This window comes from Triturus cristatus, chromosome 3_2, assembly GCF_964204655.1.
Source record: "Triturus cristatus chromosome 3_2, aTriCri1.1, whole genome shotgun sequence".
NCBI classification, from domain to species: domain Eukaryota; kingdom Metazoa; phylum Chordata; class Amphibia; order Caudata; family Salamandridae; genus Triturus; species Triturus cristatus.
Window position 1 is genome coordinate 743,796,132 of NC_140584.1, and position 17,852 is coordinate 743,813,983.

General features: G+C 40.9%; 1 protein-coding gene across 4 annotated transcripts in view; it reads left to right on the forward strand.

Annotated features, from left to right (window-relative positions):
- The first annotated feature begins 470 nt into the window (after positions 1–470).
- The window catches only part of OSGEPL1 (O-sialoglycoprotein endopeptidase like 1), a 243,697-nt gene continuing 226,315 nt past the window's right edge, over positions 471–17,852 (forward strand). For 3 of the 4 annotated variants that reach the window (XM_085648811.1, XM_085648813.1, XM_085648814.1), the window contains exon 1: positions 471–569. The gene's annotated coding sequence lies outside the window, so the exon portion shown is untranslated. Of the gene's footprint in view, positions 570–732; positions 784–17,852 lie in introns of those variants that run through there. The other variant, XM_085648812.1, reaches the window with a different exon arrangement.

A 17,852-nucleotide genomic window follows, 5' to 3' on the forward strand; every position in this document is an offset into this window, starting at 1 on the left:
CCAGGAGGTCAGAGGCCCTGCCCTCTATATTTAAATTAACCTTCATAAAAACATATAAGGTACAAATAGAGGACTGTGAATGTATATCATTCAATACTGTATGTTTGACACCGATAAATATGCGAACGCTTAAATGCACTACAAAATAAAGTCCAACCTGCCGTCCCCTCTAGACGGAGCTGCATAATTTCTCCATTTGTAGCGGGTCCACCTACATTTTAGGCGTCGAAGCAAATGTAGTGGTCGCTTTTATCCTGCATGAAGCGATTTAAGAATCTGGAAAGAATGCTTCAAAAATGCCATGCAATTTGCAATATATATCGAAAATAAAGCTCTATCTATAAAATTCATCTTTTATTTACAGCATCTGTCCAAAGACGTACTTTAATTGTTTGGGACTCATTTCTCTGTTAAAATTCTCTTCATTTATTAAGCCACGATATTACCAATGTTATTCCTTTGTTTTTTTCCGCTGGTGAGAGGCGAAAGGGAAGTTCCGTTTCCGGGTCAGTGACGGCAGAGTCATTTTCCTTATCCGTAAGAGCATGGAACGCTGCATTGCTGTAGAGGTATTTATACCCATCGTAGCCCGCTCTTAAAGGAAGTGGTGTTCCACGGCCTTCTTTTTTAAATTAATCTTATAAATAGTTCCACTACCAATGTAATGAGTTCGTCAGGAGTGAGAATATTTCTAGAATGGGTTTTTGTGTTATCTCAACAGAATTGCTCGTTGCAGGTTTTTATGTGCGAGTTTGCACACTAATGAGAACCGTACGTCGTCCGGTAAGCCAAGGGCACCACGAGGCCGTCTACTGGGAAGTGCTGTTGATTATCCGATTTCCTCCTCTGCGGTTCGGGCGCAATTGGCTTGTTGGGTGAAATGATAGTTTTACTGTGGCAACAGGAAAAAGGCCCTCCAGCGTAGATGGTGTCAAGCCCTAAGTCAGCTGCGCTTACCTCCCGAATAACCAACAACAACCTGTGCGTCCACTGCTTAAGAGAAACCCTAAGTAGCTTCTTGGCAGGGAGGATTATTAAGAAAGTGGTTTAACGTGTGGCGGGCTGCTGATAGGATTGCAGCATTTGTGGACGTGAGCTCAGATTGGTGACAGAAAGTATGATCTGCGGCCATAGTGTTTCATTGAGAAGTCTGTTTTAAAGCAGAGATTCAGGGCATGAATTAATTTTGTTTGATGTGAGCACCCGGGAAAAAATTATGATTTGTATTTATTAGCAGTTAAACATGCATACTTTCTACGGAGGTATAGTATTTGCTCACATGCTTCTTTCATATTGTCATACGCAGGGTTTTAAGCGTGGGGCGGGTCTTACAGGTGCTCAGCATTGGCATTTCTAAAGAAGTCAGGTGCTGAGACGGGTCTCTATCGGCTCTCCATTTCTGCCCCCACCCTCCGGGTGAAATTAAAAAACTTAACTCCGCAGCAGTACCACCCTTCACTGACTGATGTAAATTCAAAGAGGCGAGTTATAGTTGTTTCACAGTCTCATCATTTTAGAAGTGAAGCATTTTCAATATTTTAAACAACGAAGCCATAGTCGTTGTTTTTTTATCTTATGCAACTAGGGTGACCAACTGGCATGGGTGCACATTCAGGACACAGAGAGTAAAAATTCAGGACAAAGGGTCAAAATTCAGTACAAAGATTAAGCTCAGCTTGCCCATCAGTTTACAATCCAATTTCTTACACAGGACCTAGAACATTGAGTCACAGCTACTAGCAGATTTTCCCAATTTCTATAGCTGTCCTCCCATGCCTTTCACTGCACGACTCAGATATTTTAGACAGCAAATGCACGCCCAGAGTACATTGCAAAACTTGTCTAAGTGAACACATACCAAGATCAGGAAGATTTCTAGGTGTGTGAAATACAAGTGCTTCAATCCACCTAACATTGGAAATGGTGGAGAATGCCGGTAAAACCTGCATAGCTAATATATCAGTGAATGTACGTATGCAGCTGTGGGTCAACCCTGTGACCTTCAGCTGAGTTTGTACCTATGCAGCTGTGGGTCAACCCTGTGACCTTCAGCTGAGTTTGTCATCATGTGGTGTTCTGTGTTCTGAACTGTACAGATGACATGTTGAATATACCGCCAATGACTGCTGAAAACACTTTTATTTTGACGTAGATTACCCTACAAATGCCAGAATCCAACTACATCTTATAGTTGGGTTTTGAACCCTTTCCCCCAGATCACTCGGAAGGAAGAGTCGGCTGTATAGCGCACATCTAGAAGGGATTTTTTTCTATTGAACGGAGTAGTGGCCGGGTTATACTTTTGTATAACTAATAATATGAAACGTGTTTTACACGGTACTATGTAGAACTCTAATGGAATGTAAACATCTAGATTAATCAAATATATTCACCTTATAATTCTCACGAGTTCATGAAAAGATTGGCCTACATTAATTCGGATTTTTGTTTTTGCTTCCAGCACAGCTCCTCGACAAAAACAGAATGCCATGCCCTAGGCAGATGCTGGAGTAGTCACAATCTCTGCTGTAACTACCCAAGGAACCATTGGCATTCTGTATGTGACCATCAGCCGAAATCAGAATGATAATGTGCCATTACTCAGTCTGTGTGAAGTCGGGGAGGGGCTGCCGCAGCCTCTACTGTTTAATAGAGAAGTGGGAGCTGACCCAGATAGCGATAACATTTAAACTCTAATTAGGGCTTCTCCAGGGGAACAGCACAGCTTGCTGCCATCCCCAAATTTACGGACAAATGGTACTTGCTGTATTATATATCTGGATGCAATGACAGAAACAGCAACATACCAGTCGGACAGCTCACTATACCAAGCACAGGTTTTTAGCTTAGGTGTTTTAAGCCACGCCCATAAGTACATAGGCCACACCCCTTTGAGAGACCCCTCCCAGTTTTTTCATCCCACTTAAAGCCCTAGTCATATGCCGCGTTTGCCTATGAATCTAAAACTGCAGCATCTTGGGCAGTGCTTTAAATGGAAAAAAATAAGTGCAGGTACTCCCCAAAAGGAGCAGTGGGCGGAGTTTAGGGAGGTGCTAAGGTGGGACAAGGGGCGGGGTTAGCTTTTGGACTTTGCCAAGGTTGTATGCACAAAATCTGCATGCATTGTTAGAATGTCGGATGTATCTGTCCATTAGTTATCTCACTAATAACTATATATATGGCACTTACTGATAAGTGTTTATTACTACCCAAAGTAGCCTTTTTTAGCATCCTTAAAATAAGAAAAGATTGAGGAAATAACAGCGAGGTTCTAAATATATGCCTTCTTGTTTGCAGGCAGGTCCTTGATGCAGGGTCATAACTCACTAAGCTATATTACAAGGATCTTAACTTTTGACCTGTAGGTAACACAAGGCTCTATGCAACAAAAACAGTAATGTTTTGATTTGTTCTGCATTCTGTCCATCAATTGTGTGTCTTTTGCTCGTCATCAAATGTCATGCTGTGAAGAAAGGCGCAGGAAGATAATGTAAGGTGACCAGTGGAAGCTCCATAGTTTTTTTTGAGTTAGTGTGCATTTGGTATGTGTTTAATTGTATATGTGCATGTTGTGTGTGTGTGTGTCTACCGATGGAATGTGTGTGCTTTGTGTCCGTGCTTGTGGTTTTCGCAAGTGTTTGCGTGTTCGTGCTTGGGCATGAATCTTTGGTGCATGTACATCTGTTCAGTATGTACTCATCCATGTCTGTGCATTATGGTTTGTGTGCATGTATCCGTTACTGTGTTGTGTGCATCACTACTGTGTTTGCCTACGGTGCGTGTCTATTTGTGGAGTGTGTGTTTTATTTGTGCAACAGTGAAATCGAGCATTTCATGAACATTTGTTTTCAAAAAATTTTTAGTAAAATTGAAGAGTATCCGAAGAGTGTGTTCTTTCGAGTGAGCTGTGTTTATTTCTGTGACTCATTCTGAAACAGCAGCCAGAGTTCTGTGCCTTCCTCCAGCACCTACTTGTTTTCTCAACCACATACACAAACACTTGGCACTTATCTGATATAAAGAAACACGTTTCATAGTTTTGAAAGTCTTGCCTCGTCCTCCCTCTACATTAGCGTACTCATTCTGGAAGGAGTTACTGTTACTCGTATGAGTCATTATTATACTTTACAGAAAGAACACATTTCAAAATAAGATAAAGTTTTAGAATGAAGAGGGACTCTGGAAATATAGATCAAGTTGTAATGGTAGCCAGTGAAGCACTTGCTTAATAAGAGCTGAAGAACGGTGCCCTCCGGTGGATCATACACCCAGGGCAGGCCAGCGAGGCCTGTACCCGGGAGGGGTCCGAGGCCGAGACGGACATGCCAGCTGGCGCCTGTCAGGTGCACTTAATGGGCCGCTGTTTGATTACACTCAGTGAACATCACTCCCACAGCCATAAACCCACTTTTAAATGAAACGCTGCTGGAATATTCAATCCTGAACAGTATGTCCCACCGCCACCCATTTGATTTTACAGCCCCCTCTCAGCCCCACAGTGAAAAGAACAATGGATAAGATATTTAATCAAGGGGGGAAAAAGAAGAGCTAATTTTTATAGAGGTCCTGTACCCATGCTCCTCAATAAGTATATGTGAGACATTTTAAGGGTAACCAGTTCCTCTCTTATAGTACATGTGGCATATACGTGCAAGATATCACTGCATGCCTGACACTCTATGTCGCTGGGAGATCTTAATTTCAGATCTCCCAGGGACATAGAGTGTCAGGCATGCAGTGATATCTTGCACGTATATGCCACATGTACTATAAGAGAGGAACTGGTTACCCTTAAAATGTCTCACAATGGATAAGATAACCACTCTTCAGACCCCCACCCCCTCTATGATGACTTCCAAACTTCCAAAGCAGCTCACGCTGGTTCCTGGTGACAAGAGCTCCCGTGATTAATTCCGTGCAGTGCTTGTTAAAGGTGCTGCAGAGGTATCAGTGGAGGGATTAAGGAAGCACTGCCTGGGTTGAAGTCAGGTCCCATGAGTACCGGTACTCTCTTCGTTCTAGGAAAGAGCCGGTACTCAAGGGGAGAAAATGAAAAAGTGCCGGTACTCAGTACCGGTGAGTACCGGCCCATTTAAAGCCCTGATCTTGGGTGAGAATGGAGTTGTGTTGGCATCAGGCGCCCATTAAGCTACTCAAGCATAATTGTTTTGCACACAGAATCAGACAGGCTTATAATTCAAACCATGAAACTTTTAAAATTATAAATCATTTTCTTCATCCCAAAGTCTGTCGTACTTAGATTTATGCTACTAATGAATTATATAGTCACGTTTTTTTATGGAGAAAATGGAGAACATCGGGGCTCTTTTGCCAATTTCGAGGTGGCATCTTCCTTGCAAGGACCTAAGGTGCAACTCTACAAGCACCTTACTTAGATTTGACCTGATTTCACTTGATGAATCTCGGATGGCAATTCTTCAGTGGAAATCGGATTCCCGTTTGATCTCTTCCTTCCTCACGTTCTTGCGCATGCTATTGAACTGATGAACGCTCTGCTCAACCATTTTTAGGTTTCGCCTGCACAGTGCTTGTGAAATCTATTGTTTTTAATATATCTTAAGACGGACTTTTAATCTTCAGTTCTCATTGGTCCATATGCTTGCCAGTTTGCTTACCTTAGTTTCTATTGGTTGTAGCCTGTTCTCCCTTCTCTGTCGTTCTTATCAGTTTCCAGTGGCCTAACTGCTCATTCCACCTGCGTTGGTGGTTCAAACTTTTTCTTTTGGTTAACGCTGCATACCGTTTACTTTCCCTGGCTGCATGCATCTGTGGTGCGTTTCTGTTCGGAGGCTTAATTAGACGAAAAGCAAAACTATGATTTCCTCAAAGCATGAGGGCTTACATCAGTGTTATGTTTCAAGCTTACAAACGCTATTTTATTTTTATCACTGTAAAAAAAGAACCTACTTTCTGTAGTACGAACAATTCACATATTATTTTGTTTAAAGTAACATTTAATATATTAATTTCTGGTGTTTATAGTTAAGAATCTGTAAAGTTCCACTATATCATAATCTACCCCTTTGAAAATAGGCACTCTATTTCCTTCATTTGTTTGTTAATTTGCAACACACCCCCTGCTCCAGCAGGATTAGTGAGTGGGCAGGATGGCTACGTGTTTTGGAATGTGTGTTGATGGAGTGCCCTGAACATGCCAGATACCGGCTCCTATAGCAATGTAGTAACCTAAGATAACAAACAGGCAGATTCCGCAGTACAGCAATTCAATACTTAAGTATGGCTATGTGACAAATGATTCTGTCACTGCTTTTAGAGGAACTTGTGCCAAAATAGAACAGGGAGCACTTGCTATTTTAAAGCACCATACACCGCCACTTTACTTCATACGGCGGCAGGGTATATCTTGCTGCACAAAGTACACGTGTTATTCTATATTATATCCAGAAGACAATGCCCACCACCTGAAAACAGCCACCAATTATGGTTTCAAACACAACATAGCAATAAAGAAAGGTGGGAGAGGCATTAAAACAAGAAAATAAATTCATAGGGTACAAATCCCACAAATGATTCACAAAACGATGACAGAAATATTGAGTCTTTCGCTTTTGAAGTTTGTTAATCCTTTTATTCTTTACATACAACAGCCAACGCGTATCACCCATGCGGGCTTCTTCAGGGCAAATACTGGTCCGCACATTCCGCAAACTGTAGTCACAGTTTCCAAGTCCCTATGGTGTGAGCTCAAATTAGAACAGCATTTTTACAAAAGATTTAGAATCTCCCGCAGAGTCTCTATTTGCGGCCATCCGGTGCAAAACGTCTCACTTCAGAAAATCTTCAGGGCACGTAACATTGCGAGAAAAGGGAGGTCTAGTTCATTCAGGGAATACTGTTTTCTGACTGAACCTCTTGGCATTTATTGGATACTTGGACTCTTGAGTTTAAACCCTTTGCTTTTCTTGTTTTACAGCAGATGTGGAAAGCATCCTCAGGCCCTTCGGTGCCCAGGTACCTCAAGGAAATATTGTTTAGTGTAGTGTCTTTGTGAGTGAACGTGTTGCTGGGCTGTATAGTGGTTTCCAGACTCGACAGCAGACGTGGCAAGCATCCACAGGCCCTTTAGTGCACAGGCACCTCAAGGAAACATCAGTTAGTGTAGTTACTTTGTGAGTGACCATGTTGCTGGACTGTATAGTGGTTTCCAGACTCGACAGCAGACGTGGCAAGCATCCACAGGCCCTTCAGTGCACAGGCACCAATAGGGCATGCTGGTCAGTGTAGTTTCTCTGTGAATGAACTGTCCTTCTCTGCACATATATTATTTATATCCTAGCCGAGTGTTCCTCAAGGGGTTTTTAAAAAAAGCTTAGATTTAGGCAGGCACGTGTTGCCTTACTGTGTTTGCAGCTCTCAGCTGATGCTTTTACACTCGTCTGTGTTTCTAATTTTTTAAGATCGGCTTTGAGGATAAGAACCACTAGAGGTGATTGAGGGTCACAAGAGCATTCACAAATCTTGCATTGTGGTTGGCTGCTATAAATGTCTTGAATTGTGGGTTACTTTTTGGGATTATGTGCAGCTCTTCTTTTTTTTTTTTTTTATTGTCCATGACAGTTCCTTTAATTGATACATCACATAAACATTTTGGCAGTGAAAAGTAACATTGATTAAAAGCATACAAAACTTAATTACTGAATATATCCCCTTTTTCCAAATTCAACCATTCTCTAAGAAATTTGTTAATGCTCCCCAAATTAATAGACCAATACGTTTTTTCCGGGCCCCCCTCAATGCATACAAATTCCACTCAATTTCATAAATACGATACAGCTTGGATCTCCAAATTTCAAAAGTAGGAGCATCAGGTGATAGCCATTCTGAAGCAATACATAATCGTGCCACAGTCATTGCAAGAAATAAAAAATACTTATGGTCTACTAAGTGTCTATCTGTTTTTTGACCTATTCCCAGTAGCATAAGTGTAGGCGAAATTTTGAAAGGGCATGCCAGTACCAGCGACACAAATGATTCAATTCTCTTACAAAAATGAGAAAGTTTTATACAATAAAAAAAAATATGCGCCATATCAGCTTCTGAATCCCCACATCGAAAACATTTCCCATCATATTTGTTTCCCCAATTTACCATACGTTTAGGAGTATAATATAGCCTAAAAAGCGTCTTGTAGACTTGAGCTTTTAAGTTAGCGGCAAGACAAATCTCTTTTGACAATATTAAAGATTCAGATATATCAATTTGGGGGTCTCCCAACTGTTTTATCCAATACTGATTATATTTTTGAATATCATCATGTCTATATTCCATCAAAACCTGATAAAGTGGAGCAATCCTTTTTTGAAGACGAATCCCTTCTAATAAGTTATTAGAAGATGCCGCAATCTGATTTTTAAAACAAAAATCTCGAACTTGAAGATACTTAAAGAATGAGGATTGAGATAGCTGATATTTCTCTACCTATTCAGCATATGTTAAAAATATTGCTTTAATATCATATAAATCCCCAATTTTGGAAATCCCTTTTTTGACCCAAATTTTTGCGTTATTATCCCAAAAAACAGAGGGGAGTACTTTATCCGCATCGAAGGGTGTGTAATATGAGATTCTACCAAAATTGATCAATTTCTTAATGTTTCTCCATACTCTAAACGCTGAAGACAGTACCTTAAAGCGAGTGTGCTTGTAATAGTGACCCTCCAATTCCTTTAATAAACACCCTTTAGCATGCTCTCCCAGCATTAAAAAAAAAATAGATGGAGCTTCAGCATCATTTTTCGGCGGGTCACCTGTCAAAATATAACTCATTTTCTGCAAAAAACAAACATAATAATAACTTAAAAAATCAGGCAAGCTTCGTCCTCCTCTTTCTTCTGGTAATGTTAGCCATTTCATACCTCTTCGAACTTTACCCGGAGCCCAGAAGAATTTTCCACAAATAATTTGTAATTGCTGTAATTATTTGTGAGAAAATTCAAGTGGAATGCTACGAAATAGATATAGAATCTTGGCGAGGACACTCATCTTGATGATATTTCCTCTACCTATTATTGATAGTTGAAGTCTACTCCATCTATCTAACGATTGCCTGATTTGAAGTATGATCTCTTTCCAATTACTATCAACTATCTCTGACATTTGAGTTCTAATTTTAATGCCTAGATACGTAACCTCTTCTGTTACGCGAGAATCGTTAAACTGTATGCTTTTTGTACATAGAATTTGGGTTTTTGCAGAATTTAATTTATACCCTGATATAGCTCCAAAAGTTCTAGCTAATGATTCGATCTCTACTATTTCCTCCCTAGGATCAGTTGTCGTTATAGCGATGTCATCTGCATATGCAAATACAGAATGGGAGACACCTGAAGCCACAAAAGGTTTAATATAGAGCGAATTCTGTAAACTAATAATAAAAGGATGAATATACAGCGCAAAAAGCAGAGGTGAACAAGGGCACCCTTGTCGTGTCCCTCTAGTAATGTTAATCTTATCAGATTTAAGGCCCATAGCAGTGATTCTCACATTAGGAGTTTTATATAGAACTTGAATTGCAGTTAAGAAATCTGATCCTTCTCATCACTTCCCATAAATAGCCCCACTCTACACGGTCAAAAGCTTTTTCCGCGTCGAGCAGTATCAATGCCAAGTCCCTCTTTTCCACTTCTGCAATATCAAATAGGGTTATAACCTTATTAATATGACAGACCGTTCCTCTTTTAGGTATAAAACCGTGCTGAGTAGTTGTAACTAATGACGAGATGACCTTGGATAAGCGATTCGAGATCATTTTAGAATAAAGCTTACTGTCACAATTAAGCAAGGATATTGGTCGGTAAGAGCCAGGTAGCTCTGGTGATTCCCCTTTTTACTGAACACGACTATTGATGCTTCATTCCATGTGTTTGGGGCAATTCCAGTTTGTGCCATCCTAAACGTTTCTAGCATCACAAACCTCAATGACTTAAAGAAGCATTTATAAACTTCCCCCGGAATGAAATCGGGGCCGGCAGCTTTGCCATTCGGAATGCTCGTAACAGCAATCTCTAGTTCTGCCATAGTGAAGGGGCTATCCAGAACTTCTGCCTCTATTTTAGTTAGTTGATTAATATACAGGCATCCGGAATCTGAACTAAAGTAGGCTCTGACTGCTGAGTATAAAGTTCAGAATAAAATTGATGAAAAATATCTAATATAGCCGTTGGTGATTCACGTACTGTCCCAGTTTGATCCTGTAATTTAGAGATCAGTCGCGAAGTCGCTTTCATTTTTAATCTTAACGCTAAAGAGCGACCTATGGATTCACCATATTCATGAATATGTCTTTTGTTTACTAAATATTTCCGAGCAATCTCTTCCGCCCAGACCCCGGTTATAGTCGCCTTACATTGTGCGATTTTTGCTTCTATTACAGTGATCTGTGATAGATTGTCCAATATCTTTATTGGTTTAGCAAGATCTACTTCTGCGGCCTTTAGTAATTCATAAAGCTCCCCCATTTGAGACCGTAATTTATTTTGATTATATAAACCAAAATGTATTGCTTCTCCTCTAAAACAGGCCTTGAAAGTATCCCAAAGTATTGAGATGTTAACAGTGCCTAAATTAATTTTAAAGTACTCTGTCATCCACTCCATCATGTGAATTCTATATTGTTCGTCAAAGCACAGCTTCCTATCAAATGAAAAGCTCCTTATGTTTCTAGAGTCCCTTAAAATAAAACATTCAAGTAATATAGGAGAGTGATCCGAGGTAACTCTGGGGAAGGTTTGTATCTTAGTCTGATGTTGTATAATTGAAGACGTAAAAAAATAATCTAGCCGGACAAGTTTCTTATGGGGTGCAGAATAAAAAGTATATCCCGGAAGAGTAGAATACCATTTACTCCATATATCAATCAAACCGTGATCAATTACTAAATTATATAAGGCCTTAAATACTCGTGGTTTACGTCCATTATAATGTTCTAAACCAGCCATTAACTCTCGGGTATTCAAATTAATATTGAGATCTCCACATAGAATTAGCGGAGTTCTCCAGTTGGCAAGTTCAATATTTAATTGCTGCAAGACTTCGGCCTCATCTAAATTGGAACCATATATTGTACAAATGGTGAGAGCCATTCCAGATACTGTAATTTCTGATATAGCCCACCTACCCCATTTATCAGCTAGTTTACGGCCCACCGTGCAGTATCCAGTTCTAGAAAGGATCATAACACCTCTAGTATTGTTAGTTTGTTGAGAGGCAACAATCAGCATATAGCCCAGGTCTGCTATAAGTGTCCTTTTATCCCAAGGTAAGTGAGTCTCTTGTAGACATAAAATATCAGGTCGAATATATCGTATTTCTGCAGCTATTCTCCGCCTTTTATTACTACAATTAAGTCCCGAAACATTGAATGAACAGATCTTAATACTACGTATCATACACGCTTTTTCTCAAAGTCCAAAAATAATCATTAACACTGCTTATCCAATAGTTGAACAGATTTACAAACTGAATATCAACAAATGAAACAAAAATAACCTTTTCATCGCCATCCCTCTCCCGTGTAACTATCATGGAATTTTTTTTTTGCGTTACTCCCCCACCCATCCCAATCCCTACACCCTACCCAATAGCTCTTGCCCCTCCCGAACCCCTGACCTCCCCCCGGCCTCTGCAAGAGCCCACCCTCCCTTCCCTTGATTCGGGCTTTAGGACACAGTCCTATAGATGGAGATGAGCGTGATCCCTTCGCTGCTGATCCCCACGGCAAACCAGAAAAACAATACAGAAACCCTTCCTGCCTTGTGGACCCTATAGTTATCTAATCTAATCAATAATCTATGATCCTAGACAGATCATACATAAATAAATAATAATGATTTAGTACAATTACCCTAATATTAGGCATTCGATTCAGCAGGAGTTGCAAAATAATTCGCAATAATTCTATAAAGAATTAAGAATCCTTCAGTAGTTGTAAATATTCCTTAGCTGAGATTACATTGGTAAAGAATCTTGATTTATCCTTATATATCACTTTAAGTTTAGCGGGATTCATAACATACGCCTGGGTGCCCTTTTTTTTAAATAAGTCCACTAACTGTCGCAGCTGCCACCGAACGTCCATTGTATGCTTTGAGTAATCCGGTGTAGAAAAAAAAGTAAATCCATCAGCCATAGATTGAGTATTTGGCCGAGTTTGCAGAAAAGCAACAAGAAGTGGTCTGGGTCTAGGGGGGTTCTGACCAGGGCGGGATTGAATATTAAACGGGAATCTGAGCCCTTTCAATTTCCCGCTCCCAATCCCATTTATTCAATTTTGGGAACGCCTTCTGAAAAAGATCTACTACAAATTTCCGTGGATCTTGCCCTTCATTACCCTCAGGAATTTGCATTAATCTCAAATTATTCCGACGAGAGCGATTTTCCATATCGGCCAGTTTCCACAATACATTCTCTTTATTACTGTTCAAAGTCTCAGTGACCGATTTTTGTTTAATCAGTTCATCCTCAATATTGGAAATCCTGGTTTCAGCTTCCGTGAAGCGTTCTCCGAAATCTGACTGTGCTTTCACCAGCCTTCTTATCGATCCTTGTAATTTACGACAGGAGTTTTGAATTTTTTGGCTTTCTAATGCCGTTTTATCCATATGACTCAGAATAGTCTGATAGATTGTAGCAAGTGTAATATCTCCGGCTTGTACATCTTGAGCATTTTGAGCATCAGTAACTCCCTCTGTCATAGATACTTCAGTGGCGCCTCTAACCGTAATTGGGGTATCCTCCTCCTCATACTCGCCACTGACATTCACTTCGTCCTCATCAGACTCAAATTCGCGTTCAAAGGTCATTTGTTTTGAGTACTGCGTGGCCAATTCCTCAGAGGAGGAAATTGAGTTCTCTGAAACCGAGTAAAAATCCCCGGACTCAAGTTCAGAGGAAGCAGCTGGAATTATCGTTTCAGTCATTTTTTCCCCCTCAGACGATATGAGCCGAGTACTGTCTTTCCGCTCTAATCTGACACGAGGTGGAGTTACTAAATTATTACTCTCTCTTATGCCCCCGGTTATCTCATTAACGACGGCCGAAGCTTCACTCCGAGGCGTTGCCAAGCTAGATTCTGCTTGAGACTCATTAAATAACATATCCTTGCGTTTTTTTTTATGTGCAGCTCTTTTACGTTATTTAAATGTTAAATCCGAATTTTATTGACTACTTTTTAAACTTAATTTAAGAATGGGTTGTTGGAAGAGTTATGAATTTAAGACACCTGCGGGAAATACAATACATTAGGGACTCCATGTTTTCTCATCCTGTACATCTGGCGGCTTTCCAGATAATGTTCACATCTAATGTATGTGTATTTTAAATTGTCTTTTTTATGGTCATATTTCTTTTTATGCCGAATAAAGATTATTGTTATTATTATTGCGAGTGAACTGGTTGCTGGGCTGTATAGTGGTTTCCAGACTTTTAACTGCTTTATACATTTGTGACTTAAGAAAAGAAAGTGCATTCAAGTCAGATCCGTACAGTCCCCACAGCGCCATGGTGCACTTGCAACGATCAGGGAAAGTGAAGCCTGCCTGAAATGAATTATGTCACAAAAAACCTGCAGCCACTTAATAGTTTCACATTCTTCTGCTCATGTTCTCTTCTTTGTTACTTACACCATTGATAACTAGTGTTCTTCCTTGCATAGCAATGCACACAATGTTACCTTTTGATTATTTGCCTTTCTCAAACAAGTCATAACACTTTTACAAAGTTCCATTAAATTATATTGCACAACTGCATACCAAGCTAAAACTTAAAAAAAATATTGCTAATCAGATAGGAGAAACCTAATGCATTTACCAATGCTTGTTTAAATTCTTTGCTTGCCTCTGGTTCAGTTGGTAACTGAAAACAACTGCTGATCCGACCAAGTTGGATTTTCTTCAGGCCATCCTTCTACAGCAGGCAGCGGCTAAGGTGCGGGAAAGGCAGGGCCGCTATCGGCCCTGCCGCAGATATGGCGGGGCACCGACCCCCTCCTCCCCCCCTCCCCCCTTGCCTGCTCGCCCGGCCCGGCGCGTTCCACCGCGTCGGTATGACGCGGTGGGCGCGCCGCGGCGGGGATTGGCTGGTGGGGGTGATCCCTCGGCCCGGAAGCGATTTAAGGCGCTTCCGGATCGAGGGAGGGCAGGGGGCAGGCCAGTTAGAACTGGCCTGCCCCCAGTTGGAATAATAAAAGGCCGGGGAGCGCGGGACTCGGACTCTTTGTCCCGCGCTCTCAGGCATACTGCACGCATCCCCTGTAGCAATATGGTCATTGGCAATGAAGTTGACGGTATGGTTTTGTTCCTTAGGCGTTTTCCCGTTTACAGGTCATCAATCGTCGTATTTATTGCTATTCCTTGGTCAGGCGGTAAGGTCATGACTGGTGAGCAGTAAATTTAAGGTCCTTAGGGGGCGGCGCCATTCTCGGATGGGGTCCCCCAGGGGGAGGGACAAGGGGTCTCTCCTAGAACTCCAGGGGCGGTACATCCGGTTGGCTGGATGGGTGCGGGGAAAGGGGGGAGTCACGCTTTCTTTAGGATGGTTGGCCACCCAGCACTGGCATGGACGTCACTAAATGGCGCAGAGTGCAAGAGCCCCAAATTTTAATGGAGTTTAGGGAATGTATGGGGGTAACCGGGGGGGGGAAGTACCCTCTCCGTAAGCGGGCCCTCTGCGCATGCGCAACTCCTACGGGAGAGCGTGGCTAATTGATAAGGATCTGACACCGGTTAGCGACCTTGCCGTAGGCCCAAATAGGATACGCAGAAAGTAATTAATGTATGATTATGATCCAGATGTTAGATTCGGATAGGAAAAACTATGTATTAGAAATATGTTAAGGTTAGCCATCTGATATCTGTGTATATGAATTGTAATCAAATGTCGTGTTATGTTTCTGCGTATGATTGTGTAAATAATGTTTATTTCCATTTTAATTTTGTTTTCATATTTTAATAAATACGGCCGGGGGTTTTACGACCCCCGCCTCAAAAGAAACTCCCTTCTCATGTCCATCATTAGAAATGTGGTTATGCGCAGGGTGGGAGGAGGAAGTTCGGTAGTCCCAGACCATATAGAGAAATTGGTTAACCGCCAAATAAACTCACACTTTGCAGCAAATAACGTACTCCATCCACTGCCGTCTGGTTTCTGTTCAAATCATAGTACGAAACAGCCTTATTGAAGGTTTCAGAAGAGATCAAGTTCTGCCTGTAACAGGGCCCAGTAGCTGTCTTTAATTCTGTTAGATTTGTTGTGGCAACTATATTACACCTCCCGATAATGGTCAGTGGTAGCCTATGCCACCTACGAAAGTCGATAGTAACCTTTTTCAACAGCGGTATATAATTTAATTCGAAGAGGTCATCAGTACGAGAACTGAGACACACACCTAAATACATAGCCGATGCTGTAATACCTAACGAAGATGGGGCTTCTATCGGTGTAAAGTTAAGAATTGACTGTGTCTTATTTAAATTAAGTTTGTATCCAGAGAAAGACCCAAACTGTTGCGCCTCTTGGGTTATCACTATAATAGCTTCTGCTGGCCTTGTGGAAAAGACAGCGATGTCGTGTGCATAAGCAGGGACTTTTAGAGAGATACCATTAAAAAAAAACCTGTGAAATAAGCTTATTGTGAAGAAGGTGTCTAATAAAGGGCTCAATATACAACGCAAATAATAAAGGAGAAAGCGGGCAACCTTGCCGCGTACCCCGAGAAATACTAAAAGAAGATGAAGCAAAACCGCTATACTTAATTACGGAGGTAGGTTTGCAATAAAGTTTCTGAACCGCCGAGACAAACCTCCGACCGAGACCAAAAGAAACCATTGTACACCACAAAGAACCCCAGGCCACCCGATCGAAGGCTTTCTCGGCGTCTAACATCAGCATACCAATTCGCTGATCCAAATGGTTGGCAATATCAAACGCGGCTATAGCAGTATTTATATGTGCAGCAGTATCCCTACCAGGAATGAAGCCATGCTGTTCCTCTGAAACTAACAAATGAATCAGAGGAGCTAAGCAGGATGCCAAAAGCTTTGAAAAAATTTTGGCATCTGAATTAATAAGGGATATTGGTCTATATGAGCTCAAATTATCGGGTGGTTTACCTTTTTTAGGAAAAACAATGATATTAGTTTTGTTCCACGAGGGAGGGGAGTCACCTCCATCAAGTATCTCATTAACCAGTTCAAGAAAGACTGGAGTCAAAACATCCCTAAATGTTTTTATAAAACTCAAGTGGAATGGTATCTTCACCCACTGCTTTACCAGTGGGTAAAGCCCCCATTGCAAGATTAAGCTCTGCTAGATCAGCATTTCCCTCCAGAATCTAGGTTTGAGAAGGATCTAGCAGAAGTAGCCCACTTTCTTGTAAATAAGCTATAGCCGATTGAGAATTAAAACTACTTGCCTCATTATACAGATCCGCATAAAATATCCTAAATTGCTCCACAATTTCTTGCGGTTTCGAAAAAACAACACCATTTGACCCATTTATTTTCTTAATGTAAACCTTAGCTCTTCGATCAGCTAGTTGATAGGCCAAAACTCGTCCGACCCGCTCTCCGTACTCGTACTGCCTAGTTCTAAACTTAAGATAATTACTAGCTGCTTTATCTTTAAGCCTTCTACCAAGCTTCGCTCTTATATCAATGATCTGCAAATACATTTGTTGTTCCTCAGTGTCCTTCAGAGCAATTAATTGTGCATGTTGCTGCTCTAAGTTCATGTATATCCTATGTTCGCTATCGAGCTGATTAAGATAAGACCGATTTTGTTTAACAATATACTAGAATGTGACCCTCCTCACATATGCCTTTAAACAATCCCAAACCAGGGCAAGAGATGTAGAATGTAGATTATTTACTAAATATTCCCTGAGGACCTCTAGCATGTGTGTAATATAGTCCAGATTCTTAAGAAGATGCCTCGGAAACGAGAAATCCCTGGTTTGTATAGCTACATCAGAACCCATAAATATAGTAAGCATAATGGGGTTATGGTCCGAAGTGATCTTAGGACATACCATCATAGTGGATTTCTCCAACAAAACATATTTAGTAAAAATCAGATCAATGCGAGAGTATTGTTTATGCGGATATGAAAATAAAGTGAAACCTGGCATTGAGGGGAATAGCATTCTCCAAGCATCCTCCAATTGATGAAGATGAAGCAAATCTTGTATAGCTGCCCTCACCTGAACCATTCTAGTTCTTGCTTTTACATTTGTGGTATCGATTTTCTTATCTAATATACAGTTAAAATCGCCCATCACATAAGATCCCCAGTCCATTCTAACAATTCAGAACTAAGATAGGAAAACAAATCGGGATAATCATTGTTAGGGCCATAAATTGTACATATTATCATTTTTTGGCCACAGACAGTAAGCTGAGCAATCACCCATCTTCCCTTAGAGTTAGCCAGTGTACGTAAAGTCTTAACCTCGGATTGTTTAGTCTTCAACAATGCGACCCCCGAATGGGTACTGACTGAGAAGTACAGACAATCAATTCGTAACCTAACTGTTTCAGATAATCTCTATCTTTAAAGGCCACATGGGTTTCCACTAATCCCACTATATCAGGCTTGAAAACCTTCAGCTCTTCCGCAACCAACTGTCTTTTATTGGCTTGGTTCAGCCCACATACATTCCAACTCATAAATTTAATATTCGGCATAAAATAATGTTATCGAATTCCAATTCCATCTGTAAACAAACTATAATAACAAACTTGCAAATACCAATTCTGTGCAATTCCAACTGTGACATGGCCATTTAACCCCCACCTAACACTACCGAACCTCCCAAC